Genomic DNA, 22920 nt, shown 5'->3' with positions numbered 1-22920 from the left:
TCGGTGGCATTATTACTACACACTTTTTTCTCTTTTTTCTAAGTCTATTTAATCATATATCACTTTTAATGTGTTCAAAAATATACAATAAAACTCTATACACAGTAAGTTTTGATAAATTTTAGAAAATTTAATGAATTAAAAATCATAAATATTTTGTATTTTAAATATATTTCCAAATTGAATAAAAAATAATAAATAATAATTTTTTATTAAATATAGCATAATTTTTTTTTATTTATTTATTTAGATAAAAAATTACATCAACTAAATAATTTAGTGATTTTTTTAAAATTATTTAGTAAACTTTCTAATTCATCCTTTGTTAGTAATTTTATTTGCTTCTAGAATATTTAATTAGTGTAAATATAATTTTGATAAAAGCAAAAAAGTATTTAAAAAGTTATTTTATATGAAGTAATAAATAAGAAAAAATTTATCTTTATTCAAAAATATTTACGGTATAGATTCATTGAATCTTCCAACTTTTAATAAAAAATTATTATATATAAATTATTATCATATATTTAAATTTAGACAATAAAAATAATAAATTATTTTGTTAATCAGTTTTAATTGATAAACAAAAGAACATATTTAAAGTCTTAAAGAATTATCAGGATCGGTGGTGTTACGATCCGGTTAAAATTAAGAATCTGATTCAAGACCATTTTAAATGTATTTTTACTCTCTTGATAAAAATAGCTTTCAATCTCATATTTCTTTTAATAAAATTGATAAAGTTTATTTGGATAATATTAATAAAGTTATCTCTTTAGAAGAAATTAAAATTACTTTATTTAGCATGAAAAACTACAAATATCCTGATTTAGAAGAATTGTATGTCTTATTTTTTTAAATTCAAATAAAATATTCTTTATCATCATATATTTAAATTTATAAATGAGGTTTGTTAATCTTTCTATAATTGCTAATGTAAACTATACTATTTTAATCTTCATTCCTAAAGGTTAAAATCTTGAAAATATTTTTTAATATAGACTATTTTTTTTATACAATGTTATTTATAAAATTATCAATAAAAATCAATGTAGTTTTGTCCCTAATAATCAAAGAATTGATAATATAATTATTTTTCAATAATTGATCCATTCCTTTGATAATATAAAAAGGAAAATTAAATACATAATTTTAAAACTTGATCTAAATAAAGCTTAGCTAGAGATTCACTAGAGAAACTTAGGTTTTAGAAAATTTTGGACTAACTTTGTTATTGAATATATCTCTTCCTTTTCTTTTCAAATTAATTATAATAGTGAGATAGTTTTCTTCCTTCTAAGGGTATTCGTCAAAGAGACTTTCTATCTTTCTATATTTTTATTTTTTGTTTAGAAAGGTTAGTTCATTATATTTAGTTTATGATTAATAATGGTGAGTGACACCTTTTAACTCTGGAAAGGAAGATTGAGATTTCACACATTTTTTATACACATAATCTTTTTCTAGTTACATAAGCTTCCAGGGATCAAATTAAAATTATTCAATCCATGATGAACCTTTTGTGTAAGGTTTCTAGCCAACAGATAAATTATGATAAATTCTCAACTTTTTTTTTTAATACTAGCTTAGATGCAATGAAGTTATTTAGTTGTTCTTTCTTTTTTTTTTCTTTTTTTTTTGCCTCATTGATGATAAAAAAAATACATATTAAAAATAACTTTTTACAAATTAATTTGTATATTTAAGATACTTTTTAAAATATTTTTATAAGAAATACTTATTAGTGATTTTTTAGTTAAACTATATAAAAAGAAAATTGTTAACTAATATCTTAAAAATATTGATTAAAGAATTATTAAATATTAAATTTTATTATAAAATCATGTTAAAATGAGAATAGGTGTATTCTTATAATTTTTAACATAATACTTTTATACTCTATTCCTTATATTAGCATTTTTATAAAAAAATATTTTTAAATTTATTAATCATTAAATTTATACTTTTATTTATCATTTAGTTAATAAAAAACTCATATATCACACATATAAAAATATTTTTTTGTTTTTTTATTTTTATACATTCTTCTATATCATGTAATATATATCATATATATATATATATATAATTATTTTTTATTTTAATATATTTTAACATATTTTTTAATAAATTAATAATTTTTAATTTTTAATTAATATACTTAAAATAATAAAAAATTATAATATATACACTTCTAATACAATTTTTTATGTATTTTAGTATAAATTTTAATAAAAACATATTATTTTAAATTTTGCTAACTATGTCAGTCCCACAAAAGCTTTAAAGGTAGAAGAACATTTAGATGACTCTCACAAAATAGAATATGAGAATAAAATTGATAAAGAAATATCACCCATTACTAAATGATTCAAGTTGGTGTGAAAGAAAGGACAATTAATAAAATCATATTAGAAACCTTGTCAAAGGAGGAGTTTCAAATGAACCTCTTTACAAATTTTGATATAAACTCTATTTTTGTAACATTTTTGAGAAGTTTGAAGGATAAAAAATAAATAAAACTTTTCTTGTAAGTTAGCTATTTCTTTAAAAGTTTTGAGAAGCTCTCTTATTTGATTTTTTAAAATTTTGAAAAGATAAGTTGTTTTTAACTTACAAGAGAAGTTTTATTTATTTTTTATATTAAATTTTTTTATAAAGATTTTTTTATAAGTTAACTCAAATAAAGGAATACTATGCTACAAATGCAAAAATCTAGAAGTATTAAAGTTGATTATCCAAACCTAAGAAAGGAGAAAAGTGATGTTGGAAAAATAAAAAAGCAAAGATGATCAATATTGAAAGACCTAGATAACACTTCTTTTAATAGTGAGAGTGGAGAATTTGAGAAAGCATATCTTCTTATTGATAGTTAGAAATGTATAGTTAGACAATAAGGTAAATATTAAACAATTTTAATTAGAACACTCTTATGAGCTTCTTTAAAAGATCCAAAGGCTTTTATTTTTAAATACAATGAGCTTTAAAGGAAATATAAACACTTATCTTCAAATCACAAGTTTAAAGATAATGAAATTGAAAAATAATAACAATGATATTTTAATAAAACAAGCTTCCCAAAAATAAAGATCCCTTTCTATAAAATAATCATATGATGAAATCATATGCTTAAAGTCATTATACTTCTAAAAAAAGGTTGATGAGATTACAAAGGATCTTGCAAATTTTTTTTCAATAAAAATGCTAATTTAGACAAAAATTTAAATAATCAAAGGTATTTCAACTACCAAAATAAAAAAAGGATTTAACAAAAATAAGAAGTTTCCTATAGAGATCATAATTCTTATTACCTGTTATATACTTCAACGGTAGATTTTTTTTTTAATTGTTATTAATTTTTTTTAGAAACATATTTTGAATAAAATTACAATCAAAATATTGAATTAAAAGAAAGTTTTAATTTTCTTAAAGAAGTGAAAAAGAGTTTTTTTTTTTTTTTTTTACTTATACACGTGTAGTAACTTAAAAAAGTTCTTGTTTAATTTATAGAAAAATCTAAAATACTTATAAGCTAGTAGAAAATTTGAATATTAAATCATTACTCTTTTTCTTTTATTGAGGTAAGGAAATAAATCAAAAGAATCCAAGTGTACAATATAGTCATTCAACCACTAACTCTATCTACGTTATAAGTACATAACAAAATAACAATTTAATAAAATAAACAAGAATTTTGTTAACTTCAACTCTTAAAAATAAGTTTAAGCATTTACTGATAAAAAAAATTTATAAAAAAAGTACACAATTATTATATTGAAGTTATAAAAATATAATAAATACATATTTTTCTAATAAAAATTTATTAAAAAATTAATGTTATTTTTAAAAATGTCACCACACATTTTATTAAGTCAATTACTTATTAATCAATGTAAAAGCCTATTGAAAAAAAAAATTTATACTAAAAAAAAGTAAGTTGTCAGTGTTAATATTGCTTTAATTCTAATGCTTTAATTAGTTAGAAAAAAATGACATGCTTGCATATATACATTAAATTTAAATATTGAAACAATGTACAAAAATATTTTAAAATAAGATTGAAATATAATTTTTCATAAATTACTACATCTTTTTGTATGCTTTTTCTTTAATAATACTAATAAATAAATAAATAAATAAAAATAGAGTCAATGTAGACTCTTTAAAATTTGACACTAAATAAAAAATTTATCAAAATACTTATATCAATCAATTGAATACATCTTTATACATACTCTTTATTTTAATTTAGTAACAAGAAAAATTAAAATAAAAAGTCATATAGTAAGTAAAAGTTGATACCAAATAACATAACTACTAAAATTTTATAACTTCAAATATCAAGTTAAAATTTAAAATATTATTAAGAGGTTGAAATCAATTGCTTATTATTACATCTAAAAGTTGCATAAGAATATTAAGTGGTTCTTGAATTTAATTAAAAAAAAAAACTATAAGTTCTTTTTAGAAATATGATCATACAAAAGGTTATAGACTACATTTAATGTTGTTTCTTTATATTCTACAAAAATTGTCAATTGATAATATTTCATGGTAATATTCTTACATTAAAGATTTTAAAGCATGATAATTAATACATAAATTTAAGTATCAAAATTTCTACAATTATATAAATTTAATATCATAATAATTAAACCAAACTTTATATTTTTATTTATTTATTTATTAGTTTAGCAACTTATTCAAAATTAGTTAACTTTTATTATAATTTTTTTTTTTGCATGTTGAGATTACAAATCATATTTTTTCTAAAAAAAACACACTACACAAGTGTTTCTACACTATGTTATAATCTAAGAAAATTTTCTACAAACCTTAAGAAAATTTGCCTTGACATATATTTACATTCTATTCCTTTATACTATTTTTTTTCTTATAAAACTTTTCCTGTTTAGAAAAAATTAATGAATGTTGAAATTTGATGTGAAGCAATTTTTTAAATTTAAATTAAAACTTTTACTTAAATAGATACTTTGTATTCTAATGACAAATTTATTGACTAAAACTTTGCTCATTTTTCCTCTAATTTGTAAACTTCAACACAATTATGCCAAATAATTTTATAAACTATTAAATGTTATTTTATTTATAATTTATATATGTAAATTAGATAAACATCACATTAATGGATCATAAAATGATTTACATAACATAAGTCAATTTTATTATTATTCATATAATTTTTTCTTTAACAAAAATAGAATTTTTTTTATATAAAATTGTCATATAAGATTATCTCTTTTAGTGCCAATAGACATATAAATTTCTACAAGATTAATTAAATGATTATGATATAATATTTCCTTTTCAAAATATGATAAAAAAAAAACAGATCTCTTTTTTAAAATATGATAAAAAAAAATAGACTTGGTACAAAAACATAGGATATACCTATATGAAGCATATATCAAAGCTTTTTAAATTTGATCTTCTTAAAGAATTACAAAAGATTTTTATTGAAAATGATTTATTTGTAAAGCATATTTAAAAGGAAAATAAATGAAAACAACTTTTAAAAAGTAAAAATTGTCTTCACTTCTAGATTTCTTAAATTATTACACATAAATTTATTTAATTTTATCAGTATTCAAAGTCTGATAAGTATAATGTAAGCTTGTTGATGACTATATTAAACTAACTTAGGCATATTACTTTGCTTGTAAAGATGAATAATTTAAGATATTTAACATCTTTTATGCAAAGATACATAATAAACAATAATTTTTTATTCTTGCAAATTCAAAAGTTGAGTCAAATAAGATAAAACTTCTAAAAATTTAATGCTTTTATCTATAACAAAATATAAGAATATAGATGAATTTTTAAAGATAATGAATGAATCATAGCCAATGAAGAAGAACTAAACTAATTTACAAGGATTGGTGTATGCAGTTTGGTTCCTAAACATGAAGGAAAATTCATTATAAGAACAAAATAATATTTTCAAATTAGAAGTAACAAAAATTCTTCTAGTATATGTAACACAACATTGTATAAATGATATAAATGAGTAAATATATCTATTTATCTATATCTATATCTATATCTATCTATATTTATATGTAAAATTATCTACACCTACTTATTATCCCATGCATTAAATTTTGAAGCGTATAAATTCATCTCTATATATGTGACTCTATTTACTTATTACTCTATGCATTAAAATTCGAAACTTATAAAGTCATTTTTACGTGCACCCACTTATTACTTTATGCATTAAAATTTGAAACGTATAACTTATAAATTGAAATTATATTTTATTTATATTTATTTATCTTTAAATTGTATTTAAAGAATTTTTATTAGAATTGATGAATGTATGTAAAGAATTAATTCAGAACCTATAAAGTTACTCATATTAACTGCATCTAATTATTACTCTATATGTAAAATTGACTACACCTACTTATTACCCTATGCATTAAATTTTGAAATATATAAAGTCATCTCTATATATGTGACTCTATTTACTTATTACTCTATGTATTAAAATTCAGAATTTGTAAAGTCACTCTTATGTGCACCCTTATTACTTTATGTATTAAAATTTAAAACATATAACTTATGAATTGAAATTATATTTTATTCATACTTATTTATCTTTAATTGTATTTAAAGAATTTTTATTAGAATTGATGAATTGTATTTAAAGAATTAATTCAGAACCTATAAAGTCACTCATATTAACTGCATCTAATTATTACTCTATATTTATATGTAAAATTGACTACACCTACTTATTACCCCATGCATTAAATTTTGAAGCGTATAAAGTCATCTCTATATATGTGACTCCATTTACTTATTACTCTATGCATTAAAATTCGGAACTTATAAAGTTACTTTTACATGCACCCACTTATTACTTTATGCGTTAAAATTTGAAACGTATAACTTATGAATTGAAATTATATTGTATTTATACTTATTTATCTTTAAATTGTATTTAAAGAATTTTTATTAGAATTAATGAATTATATTTAATGAATTAATTCAAAACCTATAAAGTCACTCATATTAACTGCATCTAAGTATTACTCTCTATATTAAAATTCAAAACGTAAAACTTACCGATTGAAATTATATTTTATTCATACTTATTATCTTTGAATTGTATTTAAAGAATCTTTATTAGATTTGATGAATTGTATTTAAGTTTTTTTTATTAGAATTGATAGTTATATTATGTTACAAATAGCAACATAAATATTTATACTATTAATTGCCTTAAATTATCATTTTTTAAAATTAACTACAATCTTTTTCAAATTTTATGAATTAAAATTATATTTGATTCATACTTATTACGAAATACATTTAAGAAGAATTTATTAGAATTTATGGTTATATTATATATGTTAAATTAAAAAATTAAACTTATAATATTATTACTTTATATTATATAATTAAATTAAATTTTTCATAAATTTTTTACATATTTAAATTATTTTATTAACTAGTTTAATTTAATTTAATTTATATTTCAATTTTACTTCAAATACTAAAATATAATTTAAATAAAAAATACATTTATAAAATTATTACTTTATATTATATATTATTAAATTAAATTTCTAATGAAAAGGTAAGTTTACATATTTAAATTAATTTAGTAATTTATTTAATATAATATATAGTTCAATATATATCTCAAAAATTAAAATATTTATAAAATTATTAGTTTATATTATATATTATTAAATTACATTTCTAATGAAAAGGTAAGTTTATATATTTAAATGATTTGGTGTTGTTTCATCGTCTGCAACAACGTCAAATAGATCTGATTTGAGAACTTAGATATCTAATTTCCGATCTCTATAACCGTATTATCACTTTGGAATTATCACTTAGAATAGATCAGAATTATCACTTTGGAATTGGAGTTTAAATCGCCAAGCTAGTTATCAAGTTCGGGTTATGTATTACGAATTACGAGGGAAGAGCTGAAGAAGGAAACATTGGTTTTCAAATTATGGGGATGACTCTGTCTTTTTCTCTACGCGTGAATTCTGATGCATAATCATAAATTGTGTTACCAATTTTCTTGTTTTGGTTCGTCAATTTAAATCTTTCATCGAAGGACCCAATTGTCTTGTTTCTTTTTTCTTAATTTGAAATGCAAAAAAGAAGTTGGAGAATTTAATGGTGGAACAGAGGTCTAGAGGAAAGGGTAAATTTGGTGGACATATTGAAAAAGTTCTCAACAATTCCACATCTTACTTTTTTACAAATTTTTCACTTGTTACTAGTGTCTCAGCCTTGTGGCGGGTATTTCAATGGTGGGCGAAGGTGGTTGATGTTTTCATACCTCAAAAGCGTGATAAACTAGGACGTCACTTTGGTTTTGTGCGTTTTGTGGATGTGGCAGATGCCAAGAGTTTGGAGGCTAAGCTTAGATCTATTGTCCTTGGCAAAATGCGCTTGTCTATCAACTTAACAAGGCATGCAAGGGAGAAAACTGTGGGTACAAAGGTGTCTGCGGAGGGCAGTGAAATGAGACACTCTTTTGTCACAGGAGCTACAAAGACATCAGGGAATACGTATGCGGACAACCTTAAAGCACCTCGTCTAGTTGAGACACACATAGGGCAGAAGTGGGTGGAAAAGAAGAAACCTTAGGCTCACCTTGAGTTTGAGGTGGATGAGGGGGCGAATTGAGGAGTGTAGAGGTGCTATGGTCGGACGCCTTCATAGAAAACATGATCTGAAAAATATGCGAGGGGCTCTCCTGCAAGAAGGTATGTTGGATATTAATCTCACGATCATGGGTGATAATATGGTGTTTGTGGAATCTGATGCGGGGGAGATTTAGAGGATACAGTATCACTCAACAAATTGTGGTGGGAGAAATGGATCTATGATCTACGAGAGTGGCATCCAAGTATGGTAGCTGCACGAAGGGTGACTTGGGTACGCTGTTATGGGGTCCCTTTGCATGCTTGGAGTGAATTATTCTTCTGTAAGTTAGTTTCCTCGCTTGGTGATTTTATCCAGATAGACCAAGTCACTACAGAAAGACGACGATTGGATTATGAGAGGATACAATTAGGTACTACCATTGTTGAGCTTATCAAGCAAAACATGACAGTGAAAGTCAATGGTTATTTTTACTCAATAGTCATGCTTGAAGAGCATGCCTGTGACGTAGTAGCCGTAATAGAGGAAGGCGTGGCTAACTCTTCTGAGGACGACAATGACTTATCTGAGGTTGGTTCAATAGAGTTGGAAGCATTGAATAACTATTCTAGTGAGGAGGAGTGTGTGCTGCAAGGTGATATCAGAAGTAAGGGTGTTTGGTTGAATTCTGTGATTAGGGGTGAAGTGTCAGCAAAAAAGTGCTTAGTGGATGAGGGTTTAGGGGCTGGTGGTGTGGATGTTATGGGTCTGATGGTGGATATCTGTGATGCTGTGAATGAGCCTTCTGAAAATGTGAAGAAGGGAGTCCCAATAACAAGAGTTGGGTTGAATTTATCAAACCCGTTTAGATTAGATGCATTGATTTGAAAAAATTCAAAATTACGGGATATGAAGACAATTGGGATAGCGCAAGTCGACCCTTTTCAATCCAAAATTGAGAAAGAGAGTGTCAATGTGCGTGCATCCCTTTGGAGGGCAAGCTTTATGAAAGGTAGTTGACGTAATGAAGGAGGGAAGAGACATATGAGTGCAGTTTCCATAGCACCCCTCCAAAAAACATTAGGAATCACAATAAAGAAGCGTCAATGCCATCGCAACTTAGAAGAGAAGTATCGCTAACTAATGAAATCTCAGCTAATGCTTCCAAGAGCTCCTACAACTTGCATCCTTCCAATCCGTCAGTGGAGGTAGGGGAGCGAATGGCTGCTACAGATTGTGATGATGAGGTAATGGCGTTGAGGTTACTAGACATTGGCAAGAAGGTTGGTTTGGTTGTAAATGGGAACGATGAGCAGGTTCAAGAAAAATTAATTGAGATAGAGGTATGTGATAGAATGATTGCGAAAGAACATGAGGTTTGCTTTGATTCTAAATGAAGATTGGCTCATTTAATTGTCAAGGGCTGGGGAGCAAGGTAAAGCAAAAGAAGGTGTGTGAGATTGTTCGCTCTGAAGGTCTGGAGTTCTTAGCTATTCAAGAAACTAAACTTGAGACATGTAATAGTAATTTATGTGCGCGTCTGTGGAGTTCTGTGGATTTTGATTGGTGTGCCTTGCCCACCATTGGAAGAAGTAGGGGTATGCTTTCACTTTAGGATACTTCCAAAGGTAAAATATTTTTCTCCTTTTTTAGTACTGGATTCTTGGGTGTTTGCTTGCAGGTATTGGCTATTGGAAACCTATGTGTTGTGGTGAATGTCTATGCATCATGTAGACTAAGTGAGAAAAGAAAGTTATGGGATGATTTGCTCATGACAAGAAGGGGTTTTGGCAAATTTATATGGTGTATATTGGGTGACTTCAATGCTATGAGAAGGGTGAAAGAGAGGAAGGGTTGTCAGACAGACCATGGTATCTCTGAAATGAATGGCTTCAATAGGAAATGGAACTTGTAGATCTTCCACTTGTGGGTAAAAAATTTACATGGATAAAAGAGGATGCTTCTATGATGAGCAGGCTGGATAGAGTCCTTGTTTCTAGTTCTTGACTTGATTACTGGGGAGATGATTTCATTCAGGTTCTAAGCAGATATATGTATGATCATTGTCCCATTATTCTTAAGCACAAAGTGGTTAATTGGGGTCTAAAGCCGTTTCGATTTAACAATTATTGGTTGACTCATAAAGGAGTTATGGAGGTGGTGGAGGAAGCGTGGAAAAGAGATATTACCCTTCCATGGGCTGCCCAGAGAGCTAGCCAGAGGTTGAGGAATGTTAAGATTGCATTGAAAAAAATGGAATATTAAGGTATTTGAAAATGTTGATAAGGTGATCTTTGATTTGACAATTGAGTTGAGCTTGATTGATGATAAAAATTCTGTGATGGAACTTTTCGATGTGAAGAATGAGCGTCAACAGATATTGGTGGGTGATATTTGGAAGGCTAGCAAGAATAGGGAGAGTCTCATAGCCCAAAAAGCTCGGGTGAGATGGGGGAAGAAGGATGATTTAAATACAAAGTTCTTTCATTTGTATATTAATGGGAGGAGGCAACGAAATAATATACATGCACTTCAAATTAGGGAGAGATGTGTCGAAGAGGTTGATGAGATTAAAGTAGGTGTGGTGTCTTATTTTGCGGCTCATTTTAGTAGTAGAGGTTGACTTTGACCTACTATTGATGTTAATGATTTACCGAGAGTCTCTGTTCTACAGAATGAGGGGTTCGCTAATGCTTTTTCAGAGGAGGAAGTGAGAAAGATGATTTTGGAGTATGAGGGGGATAAAAGTCTGGGGCCTGATGGTTTCAATTTTGTGTTCTTTAAGAGGTTTTGGGGAGTGATCAAGGAAGAAGTGATGGGTATACTTACTAAATTTTGTAGAAATGGGAAACTACCTAGGTCTTTGTTATCTTACTTTGTAGCACTTGTGCCAAAAGTGTCTTGCCCACAACAAATATATGATTTTTGGCCTATCTCATTACTGGGTTGTCTTTATAAGATTGTTTCCAAGCTTTTGGCAAATAGGTTGAAAGGGGTTTTGGATTCAATAATTCCAGAAGAACAATTAGCCTTTATCCCAGAAAGGAACATGTTAGATAGTGTGCTTGTGGCTAATGAAGCAGTTGATTATTTCCGGAGGTATAACAAGAGGTGTTTTGTGTTAAAGCTTGATTATGAGAAGACTTCTGATTCAGTGGAGTTGGGATATCTTTTGTTTATGTTACGTAGCTTTGGATTTTTAGAAAAATGGGTCAGTTGGATGGAAGCTTGTGTGTGTGGGGTAGCCTATCAGCTTTGATTAATGGTTGTCCTACATTGGAGGTTCATATTGAGTAGGGCCTAAAACAAGGGATCCTCTTGCCCCTTTTCTTTTTCTTTTAGTAGCGGAAGGGTTAGGAGTTCTTATGAGAAAGGTAGTGGCTTGTGGGTTGTTCTCTAGTGTGACGATTGGGGTAGGGGAACTGGATATTTCTTTGCTGCAGTTTGCAGATGACATATTGATTATGGGAGAGGCTTCGGTTCAAAACTTGTGGACTTTGAAAGCAGTATTGCGTAGCTTTGAATTAATGTCAGGTATGAAAATTAACTTTCATAAAAGTTGTGTATTGGAGATTAACACTGGTGATGACTTTGAAAACTTGACTGTAGAGTTCCTAGATTGTAAGATTGGTAATTTCCCATTAAAGTATCTCGGCTTACAGTTAGGTATTAACCCGAGAAAGCCTAGTGCATGGAAGGGTGTGTTAGAGGCTCTTAAAAAGAGGTTAGCGTCATGGAAGCATAGGTATTTATCGATTGGAGGCAGGGTGACTTTGATTAATGTCGTTGTTAATTCTATGCCATTGCACGCGTTATCCTTTTTTAAGGTGCCGAAGTTGGTGATAAAGGAGATTTTCACTATCCAATGGAATTTTTTATGGAGGGTGTTAAGGATGGATCTAAAATTTCCTGGGTGAAATGGGAAATGGTATGTAGACCACAGAAGAATAGTGGCTTGGGCATTAGGAATGTGCAGTGGTTTAACTGGGCGTTTCGTGGTAAATGGTTGTGGCGAGGTGTTAATTGTTCTAGTTCATTGTGGGTGCAGGTGTTGAAATCTAGGTATGGAAGATTAGCTTCTTCTATTCAGCATTCTTCAGTCCACAACAAATGTTCTTTGTGGTAGCGTGATTTGCTGGAGGTTATTAATCAAGGAAATTCATGGCTGGATAAGAAGTTTGATAGGAGTGCGGGTGCAGGTTTACACACTCTTTTTTGGAGAGATAAGTGGGTAAGCGGGGTGCGATTGTGTGAAGCATTTTCGCGATTGTTTGCGGTGGCGAGAAATGCTGAATCATGTGTATTGGAGAATGGTCTTCATGATGGCACTAGGTGGGTTTGGGATGTTATTTAGCGAAAAGGACTCTTTCAACATAAGATCTCAAGCTTTAATCTTTTGTTGGAGTTTGTGGATGGGGTTTCTATTAAGTTACTACAAGAAGATAAATGGCTATGGAGGGCAGATTTTTCAGGTTGTTATTCAGTGCAATATGCGTATTCATGACTATTTAAACTTTTTGGTGGTCCTAATAGTGTAGATCAGTGTACGGCAGATGCCTTGCAAAGGCTATGGAGAGGAAAGGTTCCTCTTAAGTGTATGGTATTTTCTTGGTAATTGTTGTTGAATGCACTTTCTTGTAAAGGTTTGCTAATTGATCGTGGTGTTCAAATTGATGATATAACTTGTTGCTTCTGTCATGGTTTAGAGAAACTTCCAACTCATTTATTTTTAATGTGCTCAGTTTTATCTCAAATCTAGTACTTTATTGCGCATTAGCTTGGATTCTCGCTGGTTTTGCCTTCAGATTTATCGACTCACTTGCTTTCTTAGGTTTGTGTTGGCTGTAGTAAAAGAGAAGGGATATGCTTATTAATTGTTTGGGTAAGTACAATGTGGTATTTGTGGTTATATAGAAATAGAATTGTGTTTTTCAATGGTATTTTGGATGAGAAGGAAGTCCTAAATTCTATTATTGTAAGGTCCTAGAAATGACTATCACTTGTTAGTAAGGGAGAAGCTATTTTATTAGCTGATTAGTATTTGAACCCACAAAATTGCATCTGTCTTAACTTTGTATAAATATATATTTGCTTTTTATTTCTATGAGTAAGTAAAATTTTTTTTTTGTGTATATGGATTTTGAGTTCTCCTTTAACTCTCTCTAATAATATATGTTTTGCCTATAAAAAAAAATATATTTAACTGATTTTATTAATTAGTTTAATATAATATATAGTTCCACATATATTTCAAAAATAAAAATATACGTTAATGTGAATTATTGTTTTATATTATATATTATATTATTAAAGTAAATTTCGAATAAAATGATAACTTTTATTATATTAATTTTTTATTTTCTGACTTTTCATATATTTTAAGGAAGGACTTTTTCTGTACTTATATAAGTCATATTTACACAACTTTTGAAAACTTGCTCATCATTCTTTCTGTTGTCATATTTTTTCTTTGTATTTTGCAACCATGTTAGCAGTCAAGAATTACATATCCCCGTAAGTATATGTGTTTTCAAGTTTGATATTTTTTATTTTGTTTCACTAAGCTATGTTATATATTTTAATTTATTTGTTTGAATAAGCATAAAGTATTATTTTTAAATTATATAATGTATTGAATCTTATTTTTAATTGATTAATCTGTATCAAATCTTTTATTATTTTCTTATATTCATCACAAGTAATTATTTACTTTTATATTTTCTATGATGTTGTAAGAGAACAACAAGTTCCAATGAAGATAAATGATTTTTTCTTAACGATCTAAATTTAACAATAGATGAATAGAAAATAAAAGTGCAAATATCACGACTGTGATATTTAATTACAAAAAATATGAACGTATGTATTATAAGTAATATTTATATTTCTACATCAAGATCAACAAAGAATTATGTCAATATTGACATACCAAAAGTTACTCATTTTATAGATTCATTCAGGTATTGAAATTATTTAAAATCTCTTTGTTACGTTACGTTAATTATTACTAATTCTTTACTTTTTATTTTAACCACATTTTCAATGATTCATTATCACTTTGTTGAAGGAATTTTAATAATATGCATATTGCTCACAATGTTGATAATACAAGATCTACTATTTTTCCTAAGTTAGAAAATTTTAAAAACATATATGAAATCTTGACAATGGCAAAATCAAAGAGTGATATGGTAAATTTAATGTCTCTTATATTTTGTTCTTCTTATTTAATTTTTAAACTAATTTTTTAATTAATTTTCAGAATGCCATAATTGGTTGTATTATAATTGTGAACGATGTAATGTTTAAAAATGGTTGGTATTATATTTCTTGCCTCCATTGCAAAAAAAAGTTTCTTTCACAGCTACACATTTTAAATGTGAATCATGTTATAAAGACATAGAGTATCCAATGACAAAGTAATTAATTTATTACTATGTATTCTAATTTTTAGATTTTCATATTAAAATAAATTAAATTATATATTATTACCTTAATTTATATACATTACAGGTTTTGTCTTAAGTTTGATGTTAAAGATTTCACATATTCAACTATATTTGTCTTATTTGATGAAGTTGTTGAACAATTAGCACAAGTAAAGTTAACAAATCTTATTACAACATCTGAAATTGTAAGCAAATGTGTTAATTTCTAACTTCCTAAAAAATCTATCAAATAATTGATTATATAAATAAAATATATTAAAACAGATAACTATTTTTATGTAATAATTTTTGTAAAGGTAACAGTGAAGTGTTAAAGTTACCTCCATAACTTTTAAAGATTATTAACATTTCACATATTGTTCAAATAAAAATGAGTACTTACTTTGAAAGTCGTGAAAGACAAAATTTCACTGCAAATAAAATTGTGAAACCGATATTGAAGATAATATAGAAAATTAAATTGAAGTATTATTACTTTCTTTTATAATATTATAATACAATGATGAATACTTTATTTTTATTGTTTAATATTTACATATTGAGAAGGAAGAAGGTTTAGACAATATAAATGCAAAAACAAAAGAAAATGATTTGGCAATAAGTTGTTCACCTATATTCTAACTATGGAAACATCAAATTTACCAAAAAGAAGGAGAAAATTAATGTATAAATTATAAATTTATAATGCATTATTCAAATTTTTTAAATTAGTAATTTATATTTGATATTTTCTTTTAGGTTGTAACTTGAGGAAGACGAAGCAAAAAATTGTGAACAAAAGGCAATAATGGAAGATTTAGAAGATTGAACTATTTTTATTATAGTATTGTATAAATACTTTTAACATTGTGTAGAGTCTGAAAAATAAAATGTCACCAAACATTTAAGTCTTTTATAAAATAATTTTGTTATTTTATTATATATATGTCTCTTATTTTATTATTATCTATATTATGTATTGACTTTGTTCTTAGACAAATCTTCTATGTAATTCATAAATTTTATATTATATCAAAATATGTAAATTTAATTAATATAAAGATTAATTTTTATATTAAATACAACAATTCTTCTTTTAGTTTCTACCTAGGTCTTAATTGAAAATTTTTAACCACTCTTTTTTTCTCTTCTTTTAGAAAATAATTTAATAGAAATTGATATATCAAAATTATGTATAACCTATTTACATAAACATTATTTTATTTATATTTTATATTATAATAATTATGATGATAAATTTATTTTTTTTAAATTAAAAAATTAACAATATTCATACTTAATGATTTTGTTGCAATATTTTTTTTTATAAAATGCTATAATGATGATGATAAATTTAAAATTCTTCAATTAAAACTAATTAATTATAATAATTGAAATAAATTAAAATTATTAAATATCATAACAATGAAAATAAATATGATTTAACCGTTTTCTTTTCATATTTGATATTTTTATATCATAATGAATGAATAAGTAAAGAAAATATATCATTTTAAATCTGAATTAAGTTCAAATGTTATATTTAATTTCTATATATATCATTTATTTCAAAATTTTATGAGTATGAAGTCTAAATCTTTACAACTATTAAAAGACTTTAAATCCAAGAAAAATAGAAGTTAGTATTTAAAATGTTATAAAAATATTTTTTATATTAACATATCAAATTATATTTATTTATTAGAATTTCATATTTTAACTTATGATTATTTAAAATTTTCAGATTAGAATATAAATTCTAATACTTTTAAAAATTTGTATGATAGCATTCAATTACAAACGCAAAAGAGAGTGCTTCTTAATAGAAAAATTTAGTCATTTTGTGAATTTACAATTAGTTTTTAAAATATAAATCAAAATACAGATATTATACATAAAAATATGAAATCAGTACAAATATTTTTTTATTAATATAATTATTTATTATATTATATATTCTTAAAATTATATTTTTTAATTAAAACAATTAAATCAGGTTCACTAAATATTAACTTCTTTTTGTAGAATTAGATAATGTATGAGAGAGATAGACAAAAAAATATATCTAAAAATAAAAATAAAATCTCTAATTTACTATATATACATCAAAATGGTTAGAACAGATCTATTTTTTTAATGACAATATAATATTTTAATATATTTATATCAAAGTTATATTTATATATTTTTAAAATATTAGAGACTTAATAGTAATATATTTTTTTTGTACTTATTTTTAGTTCAATCCATATGTTTCCTTTTATATAGCATTTTAAATTTATCTTTTAAATTTTATTTAAATTAATATTTGTTCTTTTAATAAAATTTTTAAAATATTATTTCATTATTAAATTAGTTTATAGATATATTTATTTTTATTAATTCTTAAATAAAATAATAAATAATAAACAAATTGTATTAATTATTTTTAAAAATTAAAAAATAAATATATAAGAAAAATTAATAAATTTATTATTTTAATTTTATGATCCAAATAACATAATTTTATTATAGTTAATTAGTTATTAAATAAAATTAATTTATTTATAACGTCAATCAATATTAATTCTTTTAAGTTATAAAAAATATAAAATAATTTAATCATTTGAAAAATAACTCAATTCTATATTTTTTTTATCAAAAAATAAACTTCTAAATTCACTATATATATTACATTATAATTAATTTTTATTTACAATATTTTTTATGGTAATTTTATTTTTATATATAAAAAATTTAATATATTTTTATTTTTAAATATTAACATATAGTTTTGTGTATATTGATATTCGAAGCAGATTTTTAAAATTTTATACATTAGTTGAATAAATACTTTTTTTTATATATATTAGTCTGATGAGTTATTTTTAAAAAATATGATATCATGTTTTAATAATTATATAGTAAAATTTTATTAATAATTTTAAATTATTATTATAAATAGATAGTTTATCATATAAATTTAATTCAACAAATATATAAATAAAAAATTATAAGGCCTTTTATTTAAATTTTATAATGTATATTAACAAATTTATTTATTTAATAATTTATTGTTATAATTATTTATTTAAAATTTTATAATAATAAATGATATATATCATGAAATAATACAAATTTTATTTTTACATTTTAAAAATAAGATATTTGTACGCTCTTTTATTTTATGCTAAGAAATACTAAAATATACATATTTTAAATAATAATTATTTTGAAAAATAAATTTTTTTATTATATTTATATATTTTTTATATTTAAAGTATATATTTTATATTTTAAAATAAATTAATTTAATAAAAAAACAAATGGTGCAACGCACGGGCATATTTTTTAGTATTATATGTAAAATGAACTCCTAATGTTATAGGTTCCTCTAAACTAAAATATGTCTACTATTAGTATGTTAGACTTCACTCTTTTCTCGTGAAAATTAGATTTGTAAAGAATAAGAAGTGTAAGTGGAAAAGGTTCACATGAGTTAATCTTGTCCATTACCTAATCTTAAATTTTGACTAGACCTATTTTTTAGACATTCACTCATTCTAAACTTAAAGAAACCTAGTGATTTATAGGTTCAATTAAGGTTGGGTCTAAGAAAAATGTGGCAAGAAGGAAGAAAACAAAGAAGAAGATGAGACATCGAGGTTGAAAGCTTTACAATTATCTTCTCATAGCTTTTAGAGATTGATATCCAATAAATCCTTAAAAGTTTAGGAAAAGATCAATGGCAAGCAGGTAGTAGTATTTGTAAATTTGGAGAGTCATAACAAATTTTATTTATCTTAAGTTAGTAGAACAATTATAACTGCAAGTGAAGAAGATCCATGGGTTTAGGGTTTAGGTTAGAAATAGAATGATAGAGGAAAGATGCAGAATTTTCATAAATGTGGAATTAGCGATGCAAGGACTACATATTGTTAAAATTTTGTTTATCTTAGAGTTGGAAAAGCTAGAGGTAGTGTTGAGAGTGGATTGGTTATAATGTTTAGGTTCATTTAGGGATAACTACTAAGATAATGACAACTACATGGAGAGAAAATAGGTGTTAAAAGAAAATAAATGGAGACCCAACCCTCTCCAGGACCATAACTTCTTGGAAGAGAGCATTGAAAGCATTACAAGCTAAAGGAGAAGGGTACTTAGTCACCCCAGTAACAGAAGGATCTAAGAAGAAGAGTCATTCAAAGGTCTCAACAAGAACCTAGAACTTGTTGGAAGAATTCAAATATATTTTTCAGTGGCCAAATAGTTACAGTCATTTAAAGGAACAGGACCATGTGATCGTCTTTAAGGAAGGATACAAAATTCATCATCTAAGACTTACAAGTATCATTATTATGCAATAAAGTGAGATTGAGAAGACTATAAATGAAATATTGTAGACAAGAATTATCAAATCGAATACAAGTTTCTTCTGTAGTTCTGCTATATTAGTGAAAAAGAAAGACACAAGTAAAGATTTTATGTAGATTACAAGACTTTAAACTGAATTACTATACTTGATAAATTTTCCATCCTTATCATTGATGAGTTGCTGGATAAATTAAGAGATGCTACAATTTTTTCCAAATTGAATTTGAAATTTGGTGAAACAGATTAGGATAAGAAATGAGGATATCTACAAAACAACATTTAAGACTTATAAGGGGCATTATGAGTTCCTTGTCATGCCTTTTGGGCTCACTAATGCTCCCTCCACTTTTTAAGCTGTCATAAACATGATGCTAAGGCCTTTCCTTAGAATATTTGTTTTTGTATTTTTTAATAACATCCTCATTTATTGCCCCAATCAAGAGATCTATTAGACCTATCTTCAATATATTTTTGAGGTGTTAGGATGGGAACTAATAAGCTATACGTCAACAAGAAAAAAAATTTATTTTGAATAAGATTGGCTTGAATACTTGGGTTATATAATATTAGGAGATGGTGTTGCAGCAGACCGTAATAAAGTGAAAGATGTGCTAGATTGGCCAACTTCCACAAATTTATGATGTTCGAGAGCTAGATTTTCATGGGTAACGAGATATTATAGGAGGTTTATGGAGAATTATGGAAAGATGACCTTTAAATCAACAATTGAAGAAAGATAATTTTACTTGGGGGAAAGAAGGCTCAATTAGCTTTTGAAAAGCTTAAACAAGTCACAGGCACTTAACCAATATTAGTTGTTCCCTCCTTCAACAAGCCATTTGTCAAAAAGGTAGATGCTTCAAGAAAGAAGATTGAAGTAGTCTTGATGTAAGAAAGGAGACCAATAGCTTTTATGAGACAAGTCCTCGTGGAGAAGGCAAAAAATAAGTCATTTTATGAAAGGGAGTAAATAACTATTGTACTTACTGTCCAAAAATAGCGACATTGCCTTTTGGGAATTATTATGCATACAAATTAGTGATCTTTGAAGTATTTGCTGGATTAGAGAGTTGTGGGGATAAACAGAACAAATGGTTAGCAAAACTTCTTAATTTAGATTCTATCAAGTATATAGTTGGGACAAAAAATAGAGTAGCCAACACTTTGTCCAGGAAGCTGCAATATATAACAGTTTTGACCATTTTACTATAGCATGTGGAAGTAACTAGAGTCATCTCTCAAGGATCACCAAAGCAATTTATCAAATTAGAGTGTAGGATGAAATGATTTAATAAATGAATAGAACAAAGTCTAAAACACAAGAAATTAATCAATCAATTAAAACACCTAATTTAAGAATAAGAGGAAAGTAACAACATTCATTTATTAATCCAAAATTAATGATATTTTAATTTGGTGGTTAAAACTTGAATTTAAATGAAACATCAATCCAAACTAAGTGATCACATGAAGACCTTCGTGAATTTGATTAACACAAAATCAATTAAAACATAGAAACCTTAAGAATTTAATCAAAATGTGTTAATTTTTTGTACCACTTAATTACTCTTAATATCTTAAAATTGATTCATACACTTCAACCAAATAATGTTGAATCAATCACTTTTCAAATATAATTAGAATGATTATATTCAATTCATGAAATTAAATAGATTAAAGAGAAGAGAAAAAAAATTGAAATTGAAAACAAACATTGCAAACCGATTCTCAAGAATGTTGCATTTCCTTCTTCCTTGAATTAGATAACGAAACTACTCTTCTATAAGTGGAAGAGCATGAAAATTCAAAGTTGAGGGAATATGAAAGAATATACACAAAGAAAATGAAACTAAATCTATCAATATGTCTATGTTTGCCATTTCGTTCTCTTCTTTTTATAGGTTCAAAATTTAAAAATAGAGTAATAAAAATCCTAAAAATCCTTATCCTAATCCTAATGATAAGTATTGTCTAAAAAATTAGATTACATTAAATTTGAAATTTAAAAAGATATCATACTTTAAGGAAAGAAATATCTTAAATGATAATCACCTAATATTCTAGAATAAATTTGTAACTTGCTTCTTTATTTTAGCCATGACTCTGCATCTGTTTGGCTTAATGATTTGAAGATGAATTAAAATCATGGATGTTATGTTTTAAGCGACATTAGAATGAGTCCAATCGATAATTATGGACCAAGATATTATCCAAAGACTACACACTAGTTAAAATTCGCTTTTGCCTTTGGCTTTTCCAGTTTAAGCCCAAATTCTAGCTATGAATGTTAAGATTTAGCCTATGATTTCTTCGTAAGAGTTGTAAGTCCATCTCTTGACTTTTCTACAAATCAAGAATCACATTAAAATGATGTCTAGAGCTCAATTAGAACCCAAATACTAAATAATGTCAAATTTGTGATATGTTGAAATAATTGAATTAAGACCTATCCAAGATTCAAATAGCAAAAGTGATCCAAATCAATTCAATTATGCAAAATATACCAAATATATATATATATAACAGTGTAGGTTTATGGAAGGATCCTGATTAATAGATATGGGAATTTCAGATCTAAAATGAGATCTAGAAGAAAATGATCTCCTTGCAGAAGTAAAATCAGATCGACTGCTATAAGCATCAATCCTAAAGGAGAATGAATTTCTCCTGTCAAAAGTTATCTCAACTTTCCCAGAATTATCCTGAGAAATATCTTGAATTTGAGAGGCGAGTCTAAGAAGACAAGGCGAAGCCAGGGCTTGTCAGCTGTCCAGCCGATAAACCATGGTTACAAAAATTTCAACATAAATATAAAATATAAAATCCAGATCCAGGAGAACATAGTTATAAACAATAAACAATTATATTCCTACTTCCTCATCAGGCTCTGATACCAGAATTCCCTTGACCATATTGTGAGACACCCTTTGATTTAGCCATTAGAGAGAAAATCTAGAGAGAAGTGCTCTAAGATACTATCTTTGTAAGCTTTTCTCCTGGTTTTAATAAAATCTTGTTTCTGTATATTTTTCTCTTTTCTCTCTCTCAGCTGGTTCTGTTCGGACTATCGTCGTCCAACTTTCTTCCCTTCTCCCTCTACTAGATTTGTGCTGGTTCTACCGCCGTTCTAGTTTCTTATGTTTTAAATTTACATTTTTACATTTTGTATTTTTATATTTCTGCATTTATCATTTAGTAGTCCTGCTACTACCTACTTTCCTTTCTGTTAATATTTTCTGTTCTTGATCCACCAAGGGAATTCTAGTATCTGAGCCTGATGGGGAAGTAGAATATAACTGTTGATTGTTTATAACTATGTTATCTTGGATCTGGATTTTATATTTTATATTTATGTTGAAATTTCTGTAATCATGGTTTATCGGCTGGACAGCTGACAGGCCCTTCGTGTGTGAACGTTATTAGTCATCCCTATCTGTAACAATGCCACGAACTAATGGTCCAGAAATACTGCATAGTTCCTTAATTTTCAGAATAT

This window comes from Abrus precatorius, unplaced genomic scaffold (genome assembly GCF_003935025.1).
Source record: "Abrus precatorius isolate BTA unplaced genomic scaffold, Abrus_2018 Scaffold8, whole genome shotgun sequence".
NCBI lineage: Eukaryota > Viridiplantae > Streptophyta > Magnoliopsida > Fabales > Fabaceae > Abrus > Abrus precatorius.
Note: the sequence above shows the minus strand (reverse complement) of the source record.